This window comes from Prinia subflava, chromosome 1 (genome assembly GCF_021018805.1).
Source record: "Prinia subflava isolate CZ2003 ecotype Zambia chromosome 1, Cam_Psub_1.2, whole genome shotgun sequence".
Lineage (NCBI taxonomy): Eukaryota > Metazoa > Chordata > Aves > Passeriformes > Cisticolidae > Prinia > Prinia subflava.
This window is the reverse complement of record NC_086247.1, coordinates 8642399-8663412: the sequence shown is the minus strand read 5'-3', so window position 1 is coordinate 8663412 and position 21014 is coordinate 8642399.

Genomic DNA, 21014 nt, shown 5'->3' with positions numbered 1-21014 from the left:
CTGATAAAAGCAAATTCATTGTAATTTGGATCAACTTCCTTATGTAGAGCTCTGCACTGAAACATTGTTATGGTTTTATGAGGGAAAAACAAGTGATCTGTAATGATCTGTAAACACTCTTACATGATCTGTAACATTCCCATCTTTACTAACAGAAGAAATGAGCCTAAGCTTTTCCCTTTAATGAAATCTGTGTTATTTATCTTACCCTCTTTAGCTGGACATTTTCCTAAAACACAATGGGGTAAGGTGATCTTTCACAGATTCGGTAAGTGGGCTGGGAGCTGCCACTGAACTAATGACTAATTTCTCTAGCTGCAGAACATAGACAGGAACAGCAGGTGTTTATTTTTTTTCCCCTCCTTCTGATGTATCATTTAGGAAGGAATATGTGTAGAAATAATGAGAAAATAATGAAAAGATAAATTCTTTGGACATGACAAGTCTATCTTGTGACAAGCTGGTGAAGAGTAATAGCATCAAAACTTTCAGAGCAACCAAAGTTTACAGAACAGTTAAAAAGAGACAAAGATTTTCTTTCACAGTCTTTGAATACAGTAAATACCATACAACCCCCTCCCAAAATGATTCTGCCATTTGCCACACAACTGAGAAAGAGTGGCAGAAATCCTAGATGAGAGAGGGGATAAAAGCAAAGCACGAAGGATTAAGTGACTCATGCCAGGAAATCTAGCAGAGATGCTGTAGGGTTCCCAAGTTCTATCCTGCTCACCTCAGAACAGAAATGTTAGACAACCAAGCAGGGTACTACTCAGTCCTGTTTGGAAATGTTCTGGCAATGTTCAACTTTTCATTATTTTAAAATTACCATTTCCTCCAACTTTTCATATGGCTACAAGAGTTTGCCTGAATTTTGGCCAGAAGACATTCTTTAGAAACAAGATAAAAATTCTAGTCAGAGTCTCACAACGTCATTAGATATGGAAAAATCAGACCAAATAGCTAATTCAATCAATATTCCACTACTATTTAGGATGAGACAGCTGTAACAGGAGAGCCTAGGACAGACTGGTAAGGTATTTGGTGTGAGTGTAGATTTTCATGTCACTAATTCTTGCATTTAGCCACCAGCTAGAAACCCACTTGAAGGGTTCTCGTTGTTGGTTGCTGTAGCTGATCAGTTAGTTGATTTTTTTAAGGCTTTAGCTTTTTTATTCTTAAATAAGAATAAAAAATATGTCATCCTGAAATAACATAGAACAGTCATATTTTCAACTCTAAAACAGTATTTCTCCAGGCACAGATAGCTGTATCTTACATTTCTTCCCAGGTTTAGTGTTAGCAATATGCTTAAAATCCTACCAGAAAATACTTTCATTAGGGACAAGAACTGTGCATGGATTTACAAGTTCAGCTTCCTGCATCTTACAATCAAGCCCTGTAGAGCACAATAAAAATGTCATGGAATCACAGAATCGTGGAATCATTTGGGTTGGAAGGGACGTTAAGGATCTAATCCAACCCCCCTGCATGGGCAGGGACACCTTCCACTAGACCAAAGCCCCATCCAGCTTGGTGTTAAATACCTCTAGAGATGGGGCATCCACAGCTTCTCTGGGCAACCAGTGCCAGTGCCTCACCACCGTCACAGTAAAGAATTTCTTCCCAATATCCAATTTAAACCTACCCTCCTGCGCTTTGAAGCCACTGCCCCTTGTCCTACCAGCTCACTTCAGGCAGCTCACTTCACATTTTGAGGATGTACTTGCTGTGTACAGCTTCTGACCCCTCAGCCCTCAGCAAACAGTCTCTGCATCTTTCCTGCTCCTGCAGAAACCTCAGAAGCTTGGATAAATTGCCTTTCCTCTTAAATGTGCTCCTGGGTCACAGTGGTTTACACTGTTTCTAATCTCTAGATGGTAATTTCCTTTCCTAGGTGAAAAAACTTTAGTGCTTAAATCGACAGATGTGTGGTTTGTTGCTCTCGTGGTTGCTGTTACCTTTTGTTTGTGAGCTGGGATGACAAACTTCCAACCTCATTTCTCATGCATTCTCTGCATCATTAACTATTTAAATTTCCTGTGCTTGGACGGCTGTTACTTCTCTCTAGCAATTCCCTCCAACGTGGCTCTGTTAAAATGCAGGAACTGTTATACAATCACAATAGAAAAAAGACCAGATGGCATCAATAACTGCTAATATACCCCCATGTTTATGCTCCAGCACGTGTCTGATGGATGGGATAAGTGCTAGTCACTGGTATTCTGTTTTGTGTCATTGTTTGCTGAATTGGGTTTTTTTTGTTTTGTTTTTTTTTTTTGTTTTTTTAATTAACCATATGCTCCCTAGGAAACCTTGAAAGCATTTCACATGGCTCCCCAAAATACACCAGCATTGCACCTTAAAAATGGACAGCATTTTAAAACATAACCCCTTTATCTTTGTAAAAAAGAAAATACTGGATGAAAAGAATTCTCTCCAGAGTTTCTATTCCTGTTTTTCCCCCAATTGCTTTCTAATGAAGAGCCATCCTTTCATGTTTATTCATCTTTAAGCTGCACAGTCTCTAAAGATGTGGTTTTGCTACACATTTTTTAATCCAAACACCAGAAAAATTATGAATATGACCAGACAATAGTTAGAGTCACTTTCATTGTTCAGTCTCCTAAGACTCCTGACATTCCTTAGATGTTTGTGAAAGCAGTGCAGCACAGAGACTGTCACACACTGATTCTCTGTGCAGTCAATGAAAAGAAGCAGTCACATCCCTGAAATCTGGAATCCATAGTAAATTACTAAATATATCCTCCTAGTTATGCTTTTCCATCATTCATGTAGTCAGCTTTCATCTGGAAGCCTCAGATAGCAGGTTTCTGGATTTGCCCCTTGGTCTCACTGTTTTCTCTCACATGTATTCAAAGCAGAGAGGTGACACTCATGACAGAGGAATTGTTTCTGGGGTTTGTGACTATATTCTTAGAGGGAAAGGATCATGTTGATCAGTTGATCATGGCAGGGAGAAAGGAAATTTTATGCAGGCTTTACTGATAGTTTGAGTCTAACCAACAGGGTTAGAGTGGTCTGGTTTTCACCAGCTTAATGGGGATTCAAAATGGATCCTAAATCATAGAATACCCTGAGTTGGAAGGGACCCACAAATATCATCAAGGCCAGCTCCTGGCCCTGCACAGGACAGACACAAGAATCACATCACATACCTGAGACCATTGTCCAAACACTCCTGGCGCTCCATCAGGCTTGGTGCTGCCACCACTTCCCCTGTTCCAGAGTGTGTTATTTGCATTTCACAGTGGCTTTTAGGGCAGGGTTTGCATTTCTTAGCTTTCTAAAACTTACCTAACTAAATTAACTATCCAGCAATATAAGCATTGACATCTGAGAAAGTTTCATGTGCTCCATTAAAGTTAATAGAAAACAAGTCCACAGAGTCAGTGAAGCACAGGGTGAGTCATTAAACCAAACATAGGTATTGACTTTAGGATGACATAAATCACACCCTACTCTTCATTGATCATCTAGAAATCTAAAGACAACTTTTAAAGAAGCTTCTGCCACCCTACATTGTTTCATATGGTAGCTTAATTAGCCTGCTTTGCCTCCCACCTTGGTTTCTTGACTTGTGAAAGTGAGATTGTGCAATCAGCCACCCAATTTGCGAGAGACGAAGATAATGAGTTCATATTTGTACAGTGCTGAGGAAATATTACATCCAACAAGCTGTGCCTTAACGATATAGTCTTAACCCATACTGCTGAAGACATACTGTTTACATAGAGACAGCAAGAGAGCCATAAGCTCTGGTTCTGCTGGCAGCCCTTCAGGGTCTCTACATGGCTTTCAACATTAGGTATTTTGTAAACAGGAACGTTAGGGCAGATATGTTGGAAAACTTGCCTAGAGTAAAGCAGAACGTTAGCAACTGAGCTGGGATAGTGATTTTTTTGTGTATAGCTCCTGTGACAATTGCTAATTGTCAGCTAGAATGTAGTTTTCCTGTGATTCCCTCATTTACTTCTGGGAGGATACAAATTATTCTTACATCACATTTCTATGTTGGCTACCAAAAGTCTAAGAAATGCCTTCAAATATTTCAGGATGAAAAGAGAAATAAATATTATTAATTTTCATTGCAAGTATGGTAATTTGTTCCAAAATTTCTTCATGTATCTAATGAGTCAGGGTGTTTCATAACTCATCAGATTTTCAGCTGATGTTTTATAGCTTTCCCATGTCAGAAAGAAGAACTGATTGTAGTTGTTAAAAGCATGGATCAGTGCAGAATCATTGCAACCCTGTATATGTTATACAAATATCTTAAAACAAATCTTGGCTATAGTATTTCATCAAGGCAGCTGAGTATGATAAGTCAGTAACAGTTGAAATCTGTGGTATCAAGACAAAAGAGTTGTTCACTTCTTCTGGCAAAATTTTCAGCAGCAGTTAAATTGCTGAATTTAACTGCTACTGAAAATTGTGCCAGGAGAATAAGTGAGCAAACACGTCCTTAGAGGTGAAGTAAAATACTGTAGACATGAGATAATCTCTGAGGTGATAAAGTCAAATGATAAAACTTTACATATAGTCATGTATATAAAAGACAATTGGATGATCCTTGTAGAGAGTAAAACTACCAACATAGACCTAATCTACTGAGTACCAGCCTGATTTTCCCTTCTCCTCCCTGAAGTAATCATGAAAATTACAGTCAGAAAGGCTAAACAGCACAACCACATACTGCTCTCATGGAATAAAGAAAGGCAATCAGGATGGATTGCACAAACACATCAGGAGTTTAAAAAAAAGAAAAAAGCAACAAAAAACCCCACCAAACCCAAAGCAAAATGTAAGTTTATTTCTTATTTGAAAAGAGCTAATGACAAAAGAACAAGAAAATTTAATATTCAGTGTTCAAATACTAGTTGCGTGACACTGGGTTATTAAATCTATTATTTTTTTAAGAAGAAAATATGAATCCAATATAGAATAAGAAAAAATAGACTAAGGAATTTTTCAGGAAATAGGTGTGTTCAACACAACAGTAATAGTCAGCACCCAGCAATGAGTGATATCCCTCAAAAGTACATACTGGGACCAGTACTGATTAATATATTGATCAGTGGCATAGTGAGTGGGGTCAAGGGCTCCATCACCAAGTTTTCAGAGCACCAAGATGAGTGGTTCAGTGATATTCACTTGGGAGAATGGATTCACCAAGGGACCTGGACAGCCCTGAGGAGTGGGACCATGCAAACCCCATGAAGTTCAACAAGGCTCAGTGCCAGGTGCTGCAGCTGGGTTGGAGCAATCCAAAATCAGACTGGAGGATGAAGGGATGGAGACAAACCCTGCAGAGGAGGATTCGGGGATGCTGGTGGTGCAAATTCAGAGATGCACTGCCAAGGTGCACTCACAGACCAGAAAACCAACCACATCCTGGGCTGCATAAAACAAAGCATGGACAACAGGTCAAGAGAGATGATTCTGCCTCTCTGTTCCACTTCTGTGACAGCCCACCTGGAGTAATGTGTCCAGCTATAGGACCCCCAACATCCTGTTGGAGAAAGTTCACAGGAAGCCATGAAGATGCTCAGAGGGGTGGAGCACCTCTCTGGAAAAGACAGGCTGAGAGAGTTGGGTTGCCCAGCCTGGAGGAGAGAAGGCTCCAGGGTGGCCTTATTTTGGCTTTTCAGTATACAAAGGGGGCTTGTAAGAAAGATCAAAATTTTTACCAAGGCCTCTAGTTAAAGGACAAGAGGACACAGTTTTAAACTGAAAGAGGGCAGGTCTAGATTGGACATAAGGAAGAACTTTTTTATAAGGAGGATGGTAAGACACTGGAAAAGGTTGTGCAGGAAAATTGTGGATATTCCACCATCAGAATGGTTCAAGGTCGTGTAGGATGGGGCTTTGAGGACCTTGATCTAGTGACAGATGTCCCTGACAGGGAGGATTGGAACAGGGTGATCTCTGAAGGTCTCTTCCAATTCAGATAATTCTGTGATTCTAACACTGATTCCTATTTTGAAATTATCTTCCATGTATAACATATTGAAAACATCAGTCATCATTATTCCACCATAACTAGTAATAGTGGAGTCTGAGCTAGAAATCAATCACTGACTCTGGGTGTCTAATGTTAAAAAAATTTCTGAAAAATTCAGGAGACTGCAAGAGATACCAAAAAACCCTGCAAAGCAGGACAGCAAGAATGGTAAGCGTGATCTGTGAGACAATCAGAATGAAGTGAGATTATGCAAAAGTATACAACAGTTCTCAAATATGCAAAAAATATTTCATGTTCTCTGTGAAAGAAGTGAAGAAATCTGTAATAATTTGTAGGAAAAATGACTTTAGCTACAGAATTGCATGTATGAGGATGGTGACAGGGAGTGACAAAGCTGCTGTCTCGATCACTGGATGTCTCTAAAAATGCACCAGACAAGGTCAGAATATCTAAACAAGAAGATTGTCTGAACAGTCAGCCAGGGACCCAGCAGTTACAGCTCTGTTCCCCAAATTTATTCTCACTGTTTCATGTAGAGAGAGCAGAGAGGGCAAGAGCTAACAGATGGGCTCTGTTCATGAAAAGCTATAATATATATATAAATATATGTATATAAGATAGATATATAGATGCACACAGATTATCTGAGTTATACAAATGAATCATTTTGAAAACTCTCTTATTGTCCTGTTCATAGAGGAGCTATTGTGGAGGTTGTCAGAGACAGCCTCATAATGTGAAAGGCACTAACAAAGGAGGTTGGATTTGCCTGTCGGAGCATCCCTTCAATTCCTATCCAGACACTTTCCCTATAACACACAGAACAAGAAAATATCATGAGTACATTCTGTCTGTAAGTGAGAGTAATTGACTGAAATAGTTTGCTCACTCAGGCTTTTTTAAAAACAAGTTTTCACAGACATTAGTGTAAGTTTGACAAAGAGTTGACATTAATTTCCGGTGGAACAGGAAATTTTTTATGGGAATATATTTATCTTGTTTCAATTAATGGCCCCCGGAGAAGGTGTATCTTCAGCTAGTTATTCATCCCCTGTTTTCCCTCCAAGCATTCTGCTCCACCTCAGAGTCAGTGTCTCACTCCTTGCATCTCCTTGGACACCTCTGCAAGTTGCCCTGTGTTATCAGATTGTCCTGCCTGGTGCAGCACTCTCCTCACCAGAGCTCATTTCTGCTCACCTCAGCCCCAATCCACCTCTCTTTCAGGTCACTTCTCTGCCTTTAAGCACAAACAAACATCAGCACAGAGATCCTTCCCTGGCTGTCTCCCAGCCTCCAGAAACCAGGGGTGCAGAAGTGGCTAATTGAATATGGCATCTTGCTGGACTTGAATGGCACTGAGGAAAAGCAAGTGTGATTCAGCTAAAGGCTATGTGGGTATGTCAGCAATTACAAAACCCCAACTGGACAGCACAGGAGTGTGAAATGGTGCTTCTTTAAAAAGTGAGGCCCTTGAGGTTCAGCAACACATTCATTAAATGCACTGTGCCCAGAAGTTATTTTTGTTTCAAGGCTTTGACCAGAATGAGGTCAATCTACATTTGCTTCCCTTTTAAAAGAATTTGTTAATCTTGAAATATTTATGCTGAGCTTTAACAGTGTTGCTTCTTTAGGGACACAACACTTTTCCTGTGCTTTATTCTTCTGAGGTAGATGCATCAGGGGAAACCAACTGTGGATCTGGCTATTTGTACAGGAGAACACAAGGAATCAAACCCAATATCTCTGCCTCTCACATATCTACAGAAGGCTGCTCCCAATTTTCCACCCATAATTTCTTCCACCTAAGACCATGAATAAAATCTCTTCCCATGTATTTCCTGGTAGACTCTATATGAAGATTTAAATAAATTATTTTAAACAACTTAAAGAACATAAAGAAATGCAAGCTGGATCTACTTTCTAGCATGCCTTCACCTGAAACAGAGCACATCTCCATTGAGGAAAAGACACTTTAAACTGAAAAAGAAAACAAAAACTTATTACCAAATTGATATATATATGAACTTGAAGAAGTAGGAAAGAGACTGGATGCAATAAAATCCTGTCTCATTTCCTTAGGAGAGGATAAAAAAATAGTACTGAGATCAGTGACAGCCCCTTGAGGAAGCTGGTGACATATTTTGGAAGGATGTGTAGAAATAGACAATGTAAAAGGCTGTGGAAGACAGGTTTTATGAATAAAAAGAAGCACCAAATTCCACTTTTGACACATACCTTCTAAAGTTCTGTAAGTTTGTGGCTCTCAAATAGGCCAAAAATAGACAGTCATAGTTACAGGTCTCAAATGGGCAATTTGAAAAACTGCTTCAAATCTGCTTACTGTAGTATGAGATCCCTATCAGACCCAGCTACACCTTTTATAAAATATTTATTGCTTTTCTGTTGAAGACTAGTGCAGTAGCTTCATAACTTTTCAGTCCTGGATGAGGAATTCAGAGTACTTCACACTAACTAATTTAGCTTCCCTTTGCCTAAAGCAATAAATATAATAAAATATACTGGACAGGATATATATATTCCAAGTTCCACCATAGTTTTGTGACTTGAAGTTACAGTTTTCAAGGGTTGGGTAAGGTTTAATCACCAAGTGAGACCTTATCACACAAACTCAGCAGTAAGTCAGTTGCAGATCTCAGATGGAGACTTTTAAAAGGCGCTTTAATTCAGATGAAAAGAATAATTTCCCTAATCAAGAGAGACTGTGGGCATTTGTCCTAACAGAATCATCATCAGCTGCCACATCAGGACACTTTCCTGGAACACTCTTTCCTCCCACCAGGTGCTGTTATGTGAAGATCAGAGGAGAAGAACATCCCAAAGGAGCAGCTCCTCATCGCCTGATTGCTCGTTCTGCAATAGCCCTCACTAACAGAATCTCCTCTTCTGTTTGGAGGTACACATCTGTAAAGTAAAAAAATACCACTTTCTTCTCAGAACTGAAACTCTTCAGGGCACAATCAGAGTGACTCCAAACTAGTGCAGATCCTAGGGGTGAATTCTTGGCCTAAACAAAATCAAGAATAAAATTTACACCGTAACATGCAGCATCTTGAAGCAACAGGAGACTTTGCATGGATTTCAGTTGGCTGTGATTAAATGGAGAAAACAAGCCTTATTCAGCAGATAAAAAATGTAAGTGTTGAATAGGAAGACAGCCTACCTGTCACAGCTAGGTGTTTCAGCACAGTGCAGCTACACACATTGAGGAGTGCTCAGCATAGCTGTCCAAAGCTCTTCCATGAAATTTTATGGAAAGGACAAGGTAGAAATTAAAGCATTCTGAGACAGGAAACAAAAGGGAGCTGCTTTCTCTAGAGAAGAGAAAGGAAAATGACTTGCTGATTAAAATTGACCCTGGACAAAGCAGCTGGGTAATTACTGAAAGATTACACCTTTAGGAAATGGCCTGCTCTCTCTATACATGTCATTTGATCTTTTGCCCACTGTTTCCATGACAGGGATAAAGATGTGATTCTTGAAAAACACCTCTTTCCACCCTGATATGGTCCAGAGGCAGATTATGGGGGTGAAAACTCTCCACCAAGCCCTGTCAGAGGTCTCTACAATCTCATGGCAATTAACCTGCCCCAGGGGTATTTCCTCTGCTCAGCTCCAGTGTTATAAATGTCCAGCCAATTTCCAATTAATAAAATGATTTTTATTAATTAAAGAAATTACAGAACAAAATTTAGGCAAACCGACAATCGAAAGTGCAGCGTCGATAGCCCGGGATCGGCTCTGGGTGAACCTCAGCCACGGCCTCTATCGCACTGTGACCTTCCCTTGTTCACAAATTCAGCCCGTTCCAGGGTCTCTTTAAATACAGTTTATTTTGCCTGTTGCCCCCACAGTTCTTTGTTCTATTCAGCTGCCCTGCTCCTGAATAGGCTTTCTGGGGAAGGATGAATAATAATTTTAGTTTTTCAGAGTGTCTGCATCATCGAAATGATGAATAGAGGTGTGTCCTCTCTGATACTGCTGCCGAGATAGGTATCTCTTCTTGATGGCTGGTTTCACAGCTTTCTTGCCCAGAGAGGGTCGGTCCACCCTCCTTTCTTGTGGTTAATGCTGGTGCTTCTCGCTTCTCCAGCTCCACCTTGCATTTCCTGGCAGCAGCTTTTGTTCTCTCTGAAACGTAATTGCTGCAAGCCCGGGCTTGCAGGTTTCAGTGCTTCAAGCCTGGGCTTGCTTGTTACATTTATTTTTTATATACATATAACCTTATAACACAAATTATCCCATGGCATTTATTACATCCAGCTACTCCTCTCCCATTGCCAGTGAGCCATTGCCAAAGCCCACTCTCACCTGCTTGTGTGACCTGGCAGCTTCCCAAGGGTTCTGCTGTCTGCACAGTGTCAGCAATGTATGGTAAATGTGGTGTGAACATGGTGTAAGTGTATGGTAAATGTGGTGTAACTCTGGTAAATGTATGGTAAATGTGATGGGAACCTGGTGTAAGTGAATGGTAAATGTGGTGTAACTGGTAAATGTATGGTAAATGTGGTGTGAACATGGTGTAAGTATATGGTAAATGTGGTGTAACTCTGGTAAATGTATGGTAAATATGAGGTGAACATGGTGTAAGTGAATGGAAATGTGGTGTAACTCTCTGGTAAATGTATGGTAAATGTGATGGGAACATGGTGTAAGTGAATGGTAAATGTGATGTCACTGGTAAAGATATGGTAAAAATGGTGGCACTGAGGACAAGGCACACAGGGCACTTTACCTTCTCAGCACAAATCCAGAGCTCACCAGACATCATATCTCTGGTTCAGGAGAACATGTCAATGGCCAGGCAGTAAGCAGCCAAAAAGATGGAGGAAAACCTGCTGAAAAAAAGAAATTGCTTCACTAGGAAGGCAGACTGATTCACCATTTTGCAAAGCTTGGACACCCAAACCAAAAACTGCAATTGTTTTTATCTTGATTTTGGGAAAACAACAAGTCAAGAATGTAATTTTTTCACTAAATTTACCTCCATCTGAGTACCTGTCATCCCCAATCCTTCTTGTTTTTGCCACCATCACCTTCCTGTCCTCATCTGTCTGGGAAACATTCTCATCTGAGGTCTTCTCTTCATTTATCCACAGGACACTGAATACCCCATAGCCCAGATTTCTCTTAGACTGAGCATTCATTCAACACACATTATTAATCTTGTTATGCCTCTGAATTCTCAAGTGAGTCTAAAATTTGCAGGTTTATAGTAAACAAAAAACCCAAACAAACAAACAAAGAGCACACACACACCAAAAAAAATCCACAACTTTTCACGACTCAGGGCTCAAAGAATGATTGCTCCTGGAGTAACATTCTACTGAGAAGTCTGAGAACTCAGGAAAGGCCAGGGGATCACAAGTAATTGTGTTACAGCTATTTAATGAGCTCCCAGTCACCTGCCAAATCATAGTAAATTTTATATGTATTTTCATATGCTATCCCACCTACTGTGTGAAATACATTCTCTGAAATCACTGTTTGACTTGTTAAGTAGTTAGGCCACTTGCAGATAGCTGTTAATACTCTGAGGATATTTATTTACAATCAAGTCTCTCTTCATTTAAAATGCATATAGCAAAACATTGCTAGATGATTCACATTGTTTTTCTCTGCTTTTCATGAAGGCCTTGGTGAATAACTGAGCAAATTATCAGTAAATTTCCCATAAGAATTTGAAATTAACTTGTTTCATATGTGCTTATGCAAGTTTCATTCTCCTTTTTGCAAATGTGCAAGTAATTGCTTTTTATTGTCCATGGAAAGTGAATTTAGAGAAGCAGTTTTTACATGACAGTATTTGTGCTGGCAATGATTGTATACATTCAAGAGCAGCTTGAGAAAGAAATGTGAGTTACCTGAAACAGCAGCACAGCTCAGCCTTTGAATATCCCAAATCAGTCTGTAAAGTTAAGTATCAGTTAACATAGAATTAATTAAGCTGTCGTAGCACGTTCATTGGAGAAAGTGAGAATCTATCTTTCTGTATTCTAAACCCAGAAAATAAGTCACTAAATTAACATATTATTCATGTGCACTTCTCTTCAGATCTAATTGCTGCCCTCTTTACATGTCTTTTTTATGCAGGAGAGTCTAATGACTATGAATAGATAATACCCTCTTGGGGGAAAGATTACATGGTTTCAGACTTGACTTCTTTGATTATAGAAAGAGGTGGCAGATTAAACTTTATGGGCTGTCATTCCTTCACTCTATGTGGGACAACACTTTAATGACATTTTTCCAGGCACTGGTATCAAAGGCATGGAGCATTTGAGTGAGAAAATTGCTTTGAGATATGAATTCATGTAAAGTGCAGTGGCATTTATGAGAGGGGCAAGTCAGATCCCATCCAATATCACACTTCCTTGATCCGAGGTGAGAGAGACACTCTGGTCTGACTATGCAGGAGCTGTGCCCAACTTCCAGGTGAGCTATGTGTCACCTCTTCTGCTCCTCTCACCTGTTTTCACCAAGCCTCATGGCCTGACAGGTCCATGGAAGTTTGTTTGCCTTGCTGACAGTGGTTTACATATGCATATTAAAAAAACAAAAAACTCAAGACAGACAAAGTAACTCTAGAAAGATATTACTGCTCAAGGAACATCATTACAATATTGTCTTTATGAAATTACTGACCCACATAATTTATAGTCAGAAGTGTGAGTGATACTGTAGATGACCCATCTCCTCTTAGATCTCAGCAGTGGAGCTTGGCATCTTTTTAGACTGATGCATTACCATGTGTCACATTCAGACAGCCATCTGAAATTACTAGCTGTGATTAATATAATTAATTATATACCATTATGTGTGCCCAAATTTTGGTAGGACCCTTTCAGAAAGTGAGATAATTTGATATATTAGCTGGAAAAAATCCAGACAGTTTATATCTAAAATGATTAGGAAGTAATAAGACACATTTCCTGCTTTCACAAACAATTCTGTAATGAGGTTGTAGAAAAACAATGAAGTTTACAAGTAATAAATCAAAGCAATGTTAAAGCTGTTGATAATTGCACTGCAAATAGAACCTGGAAACATTTTCTGGCAAAAGAGCTTTTGTCATGACTGAGCAATGCAGCTTTGAGGACTGACTCTATTCACTAACTGAGGGGGAAGATTGGTCAAAGGAAGAGATGATCCTTTGGTGAAGGTGACACAATATTGCTCATCTTTGCTTTTACTTCTTAAAATGGCTTTTTGTTTCAAAAGTGAATAAGCAGCCTGAAAAGGCTAGCTAAACACAAATAAAAACTACACATTTTTCTTGTGATCAGTCTTCACTTTGTGACATAAAAAGGAAATAAAGAGCAGATTTTCTCAAAAAAATCTTGTCAGCTCCAAACCCATATATTATTAATATATTTTCTTTATGGAAAAAGTCCAGAAACACTTCACTCCTCTCCCTTTTTATAATGTTCAGGTGAGCAATAAAAATATTTTTTTCTCTTCCTTAGCCATGACCCCAAGATATACTACGGTAAAAAGTATTTCAGACAGAACAATGATTTCTCCATCATATTAAATTTTTACCAATCTCTGCTGTGCGAGCACACACTGAAACCTGTCTGTGAAAAAGAGGAGGCAAGTTACAAAGGGATTATTAAGCAAACAAAAGCAGGAGATGCACAAAGGTTATGCTGTCCTTATGAGCAATGTAGTAATGGCAATACACTTTTGTTAATAATTATACAGTGACAGAAACAGGGCAAAATACACAACTTTTTCACAGTCACATTCATGAAACAATGAAGCCACACCTCCCATTGTGCTGCCCCCGATGACATGTCCACACTGAGCAGGCTGTAGGACCAGGTTCTGGCCCAGGTCTCAAACATATTCACCAGCCCACGTGCCTGCTGCCAGCTCCAATGCTTTTAGGTGGTGGGGGTCTCAAGAGAATAATGCAGTGGGCAGGAATCTGTGTGCATGTGTATAACACAATGTAGAATTAAGAGATTATAACATTTAAAGACAGAACAGAAAAGGTTATTCTTTGGAAAGATACAACTAACAAGGCAAGACTATTTATTTGTTAGAGACTGGAAAGCCGAGAATATTGCCATTACTTAAACAACCTTACAACTTCCTCCTGCAAACCCTTCTTGTGCTCAGCCCAGCTGGAATAATCTTCTCCCAGGGTTGTTGTGCTGGCACACAGACACAGAAAATCTCTGCCATGAGTTAGCACCTTCACTAAAGACACATCAGCGTGAAGGTATATGGACATTTGCCACACGTTGTATCAAGTTGTTGTAAATCTTTATTTGGGAATTTTGTTGACTCCATCCGAGTTCACAGAAGATGGAAATGTGGCAACAAATGAGCTCAAATAAGAATGTGTAGGACGAACTTGCAAAGTCCTTCACAAGAATGTGGATCCTTTTTTTATCTCCCCACACATAACCACTAAATATTCTCAACCTGTTAGCATTATCTTCACCAGGAATGGAATCTGCTATTGCTGTTTTACACAAAATGTTCTCCTAAACCTTTGTTGTGTTTTGTCACCACTGCTTGCCACTGCTAAGGCAGAAAGCAAGGAAAGATTTTGTGAGGCTTACGAAGTTCAAGTGGGGTGAGTTGTGCTATCACTGAAGTCAGAACCACCCCTGCATGTGACAACATGTTGAGACTAATAATTCTCTGTGTTAAGAACATTATTTCATTGCACAATTGAGATTATCAAGTATGACATGGCCTGCTTGTATTAGAGCAGGTTATTTGGAGTCAGATTATGTGACAGAATATCCTGTCTCCAGCAAGGATCCTTTGTATCCAGCAAGTGGATACAAAGGAAGGAGCAGAAGAAAAAAGCATGCATGCAGTGATTCCTCTCCAGGGTGCTCTGCCACTCTCCAAATCACTTATAACTCACAGACTTCTTGGAAAGTTGCCTTTGCTCTTGACAGCCTCCATTAGATCCGGACTCCTTGAAGTTGCCCAGACACAGCATCTATACTTTTGGCACCCACAGCATTCTGAGAGAGGGAGTTCCCTGTTCCCACTGGGTCCCCACCAAAGAGCTTGTTCCCACAGCCCAAGCAGTTATTTTCCCTCTCATTGCCATCTAGCAGCTCAAACTCCAAATAAGCTGCAACTCTAAAGAAAGGAAAACAAATTCCAGATGACCAATAACCCATGTTTTGAAAACCAGAGTGCCCAGAATTTTTTTCCATCTCTTTCTAGCTCACCCACACATCTCTTCTGGCTGTGAGACATTTGAATTTTAATATCCCCGAGGATGACAGACCCGTTTCCTAAGCAGGCTGCCAAAATCTGTCAACTCATTTGTCCTTCTGCCAAACCTCACCAGCAGTAGGCTCCTTCTTGCTGTTCCAGAAAGGAGCAGCTCCATCTTTCCTGCTCTCCCACACTGACCAGAACCTGAGAGGAAGGGCCAAGCACCAAGCAGGACTGGTGCTTGGTGCCAAACTGGGGCCAAAATTGCCAGTGGTACTGGTTAGCTGCTCCCAGCTGCTCCTTATGCAGACAGCTGCCTTCCTCTGTTGCCTGCAGCCAGATGTTTCCTGGTTGCTTTTTTGTCAGAGGAGTTAAGACCTCCTTCACAGACTAAATACCAGCAGAACAACTGATTTTAGAGATGCCTCTCTACCATTTTCTGCTTCTAAATTTGTATTATGATAAATATTTAAGTGCAAATTATTTTTTCCTCCTTTGATAAAAAGTAAACTGTGAACTTCCTGTGAATGAAAAACAATGTAGTGATTGAAAATAATTTTAACAGATGACTCATAAATCTACATTGGTTTTTGCATCAGCAAGTAAAAATTGGTCAGGATAGGTGGAAAAAGTACATTCAAGTTTAACTTCCAAATGCGTCTTCCAAGCCCTCATTACCAAACCCTTTTCAAATGAAGTCTTTTTCATCATAAATCACCCAACTGTTTTGCACTTGCAAATTTTTTTTAATTAAAAAGCAGGAAAAAAATGGAATAAGCACTCTTAGTGACACGTCTCAAGAACAAAGGGCTCTCCAAAATGCAAACAATTAGAGAAGTCTGAGTTATGTATGCATTCACACAGAGGAAAAAAATCTCCCCAAAACCAGTGAAGGATGAATTATTGTGCCAAGTGAAGTTTTTTCCAGCTTTTACTTATTAACTGTTTCTCCCTTACAATCTTCTGTCGAAACTCCTGTAATTCATCAGCAGCCTTTTAACTCTGGGGCTCTTTTTCCCATAGGGCTCTAAACTTTGCCAAATTGGACCAAAAAGACCCATTAATATGGTCAGCTATTGTCTATGTTCTTCTGCTAAGATTTGCCAGTACTGACTATTTGAGGTGAATATTGAATGGGGGTGATTTAAAGGCTGGCTAGAATACTGGAGTATTATCTATTTGCTCTTTTACCAATATTTTCTCCCATTCTCTAATATTTGGGAATGGGAAGAAGGCAGACCCCTTAAAACAGACATCTTTTCTTTCACAGTCTTTTCTGGAACTGTTTCTTCTCTTACCTAACTTGTTCTCCGTTATCAAATTATTTGCATCCTTGTCAGCCCAGGGACAAGGGGGTGTCCCATCTTTACAAGTCCTTGAGAAGAAAGTTAAAGGACATGTGGGAAACACAAACATAAAGAAGTCAAATTATTTTCTCAGGATCGTGTTAAGGACAGATAGAAGAATATTTAATGAGGACCAAATCTTGAATTTCTTTTGCCGTGAAAAAATTGAAACAGTAAGAGCAGCCATTTCATCTCAACCAAATGAAGCAACATGATGGAGTCAGGTATTTTATTCACCTAACACAGGCCCCCAAGGATTGACCAAAGAGCCACGTAGAAATGGCTGAGAGTAAATGCTGCTTATCACAAGGCAACATTAGCCAAAAAAATCTGAACCTGCTCCCTTCACGGAGCTTGTACATTTACTTTTCTCCTGAGCACAGATTGCTGAGCAGGACTCACACTGCTGCTGCCATCACTCATCACCTGAATAACGCTTGGTGCTTACAGAATTCACCCAGCAACTTCCCAGGCAAAGTCCCTCCTTGGCAAAGAGCATTCCTTGCACATTTCCCACATATTTGACCACCAGGATGCATCAAATGGATCATCATTTGAGGATGATGGTTGGAGCTGGGTGGCTGTGCCAGACCACAGGAGGTGGATAACTGCTGCGTGGGTGTTGGGGTCATGTCTCTCTTTTAAGGACTATTTACAGCGTTCATGTTGGACAGCTGTTGGTTGTCTCATCACCTGCTGACAGGTGCATTTCCTGAGGATCTGAATCCCTGGGTATTGCATGCTTGAAACCTCCCAATATGATCAAGTGAGCCTTTCTTAGGAGTTAGGATTGCAGTGAGTATTCTTCCCACCTATATACTGAACACAGAGTGTACTCAACACCAGCCCTCAGTATTTTCTGTGTAGCCAAGTATTCTTTGGTGTTACTGCACTGCTGTTTTGAGAGATTTTCTACTGGGGGTTGATAGGAAGTGAGAGGGGATTACCTGGAAGATGGCAGCAACACATTGCTGTGAACATTGAACCATGAAGCTATCCTGCTTCTGACCTGGTGCAGTGTGGACACCTGGCTCTGAGCCTGTAGGACTGTTCATCCAACAGGTAAGGCTGTCCCAGGGCTCTTGGCATGACTGTACCTGCAGAGTGTCCTCTGCATTCAGCCTGGACCCACCCTTCCCTGCCCCTGTAATATCTTAATGTTTCTGTCACAGCTGTCAATGGGAACTTCCTAGACAACAGTCTAAGGATTTCTCCCTGCTTCTGGGCTGCCTGGATCTGTGGGGAGAACATTCATCTCTACAGGAGGCAACTGTACAGTTGTTTGCAAACTGCCCTTGCTTGGTGCCTGTAGCACCTCTGAAGTTCCCAAATGTGACAAAAGAAATCAGACCTGGAAGGTGAAAGACTGGAGCCAGACTCAGAACTGGGACTTCAGCAGAACTTGTAGGATCCAGCCAGATTGGCCCCCAGAGACGAGGCTGGGAGATTTATAGTCAGGGCAGTTGTTGGCTCTGGGCATCAGTCCAATCTCATTATTTTGGACACAGTCAAAGAAGATGAACTTACAGAGTAAAAACCTTGCACTGCAAACCACTTCTACAGCTCTGCTGTACTAATTAGTATTGGTTTCCCTTTCAGCCTAAGCAATTGCTGGTCCTGCCTCACATGGAGCTGGAATCCAAACTCCTGCTCTCCTCCCACACAAGCCCTGCTGTTGAGTGACCTGCTCCCTGTTAACAGCCACTGTGCTCATGCCAGCAAGGCAGGTGTTTTGTTTTGGTGGTAGATTAAGTTATTTCCATATACAATTGATAAAGGGCTTTAGGATGAATGACAAGAAGCTACATTCAATTATTGAGGCCAATCTCTGAACTGCTTTTCCAGGTTCCATAACAGCTTCTTTTCATAAAGGGCTTGAAAACATTAATCAGGTGAATAATTAAATCCACATCAAGAGGCCTGCACCAGTTCAGCCTACTCCTGCTAACAATGCTCTGCATCAGCACATGGGTAAAATCTCAAAAAAATGGTTGTTTTTTTTTTCATCAACTCTTGTTAGGAAAAAAAGATTTTTTTTCAGCTGCCTGCTACATCCCTTTCTCTCTTCCCTGAATAGCCTTGTTCAGCTTCCAAGGCAGAACATGACCAAACAGAGAAATTGCTTTCTTTGATTTCCCCACAGCCTCAGGAATTAAGGCCCACACAGAAAACAAATGCATGAGCACATGAATATGTTTAGGCACACACATGAACCATCTTTTTAGATGAAAGCTTGCACACAGTTAATTTGTTTGTTGAATTAGGCTTAGTACCATGAAAATTATCTCATGAATTTGGATTCAGAAATCGCTGCATAATTGGTTTTATTTTAATTAACGCCACATGTGTCTGAAATCATTTCTGTCAGAGTCCCACAAGGGCCATTTTAATGGTAGCTGGGCAAGAGGAATACAAAGCTTTCCAAGGAAAAACAAATGTTATGCAGATTGTCTTCAACACAGGAGATGTCCCTCTTAGTTGTGTAACATTTGTGTTTCTTGGGCTCTCTGGCATCCAGCTGCTGGTATTTGCTCAGGGTAGGATGACATTGGTTCAAGTCTCTGCCGTGCACACAGGCAGCCACAGGATACACACATCTGTCACAGGGTAAAAACAGCAGTGGGCCCATTCTGCTAAGGGCTCAGACCCAGACATCAGGGCTGTTAGCAGATGGCAGCTGCTTTGGAGTGAGATTGGAGTGCTGTCTCTATAAGATAGAGCTCTAGACAGATTTCAATGTTTTTTCATTACAAATAAACACTGAAAATTATTTAAGGCAGTGGTTAAAACCTCCCTGGAACTTAAAATGAGCATGCCAGGTTTCTTTATGGTCTGAGGAAAGAAAATCTTGTTCCATTGACGTCTTTAGATAAGGATTTCTGCCACTCTCCCAGGACAGATAAGCACACACAGTCTACCATTAAAGTGTCTCAGCTTTGTTTTGTAATAAATATTGTAATAAAAATTCTATTTTAGACTGGAGGCATTTGGTAAGCAAGGGTGAGGAACATTGATCTGAGCTACTTAGCTAATCAATACTTCTTCTGCATGCTTATCTGGAAACCTTTGATTCTCCCAACTCCCTCTCCATTTCACCAATTACAGAAAGAAAGGTTAAGCTTGGATTTATTTTTATAAGCAACCTGATTAAGAAAAATACTTTTTGATTCTTTCTCAGTACTTACAAAGTTCATAAAGCCACCATCTAAGTAACATATTTGCATCTGAGAGCTGCATTTCTTCTTGATGGCTCCATAAAACAGCACGTATGTAATGCAAACAACACATTAATTACTTTAGGAACTGACAACGTATTCCTGCATACTTTGCAAAACTGTGAAGTCTGCTGTGCTGTGTAGAAGGATGCAACGTTTTAATGTGATTCCACTACAGAGTGCTGGATCATGAAGAATTTCAGACCATGAGAAGAAAAAAGGTTGCAGGCCTTAGTATTGGGAGTTTCAATGACCACAATAGCAGCTGCCCAGTGAAGGGCAGTGGAGATCCCCAGATGCACTGGGGGAGATCCTGAACCAAGGGAACCTCAAGAGAGGAGTGGAGAGACTCACCAGGAGCCCACAGCGCAGCACCAAGAGACCCTTGCAGGGCCAGGAGTGACAGTGGTGAAACCCTCTCCCCATAAAAGAATCCCTTAGGAAGTGCTGGAACCAGGGGCACTGCAGCACTTGGCAGGCACAAAGGGCACTGCAGCTCTGCCAGCTCTGCCAGGGAGGAGTGGTGTCCAGAGCAGAAGCCCCTGTCCTCTCTCAGCTCTGTTCCCACCACAACTGATGCAGCTGCACGGGCAGAGCTCAGAGGGAACACCCTGCCATCCCAGTGCCAGCAGGAAGAACCAGCACATCAATTCCTGACTCTGGACCTGGTGTCACCAGCAGAATTTGGGTTTTTTTCATCATGGGTCTGTCCACATGACACCAGGCCCACTGGAACAGATGTGGTACACCAACAGGGGGAAAAGAAACTTAGTGCAAAAGTGAGCAGGGCTGATCAAAACAGCTTTAATCTGTATTTGAAGAGGAAAAAAGATAATAGTAGGTTCACTAGAAATAAACCTCTCTAGCAAGGTGACACATAAATGTTTGGGGGGTGGTGTGAGAGTGAGGACCCACAGGCTGCTCCAGGCTGTGCTGGGCACACTGGAGCCCATCTGAAATATCCCTGTAAGAACGTGCACAGCCCCTCAGCCATGCCATGGGCCCATCTGAAATATCCCTGTAAGAACGTGCACAGCCCCTCAGCCATGCCATGGGCCCATCTGAAATATCCCTGTAAGAACGTGCACAGCCCCTCAGATAGGCCATGGGCCCATCTGAAATATCCCTGTAAGAACCTGCACAGCCCCTCAGATAGGCCATGGGCCCATCTGAAATGTCCCTGTAAGAATGTGCACAGCCCCTCAGTCTGGCCATGGGCCCATCTGAAATATCCCTGTAAGAACGTGCACAGCCCCT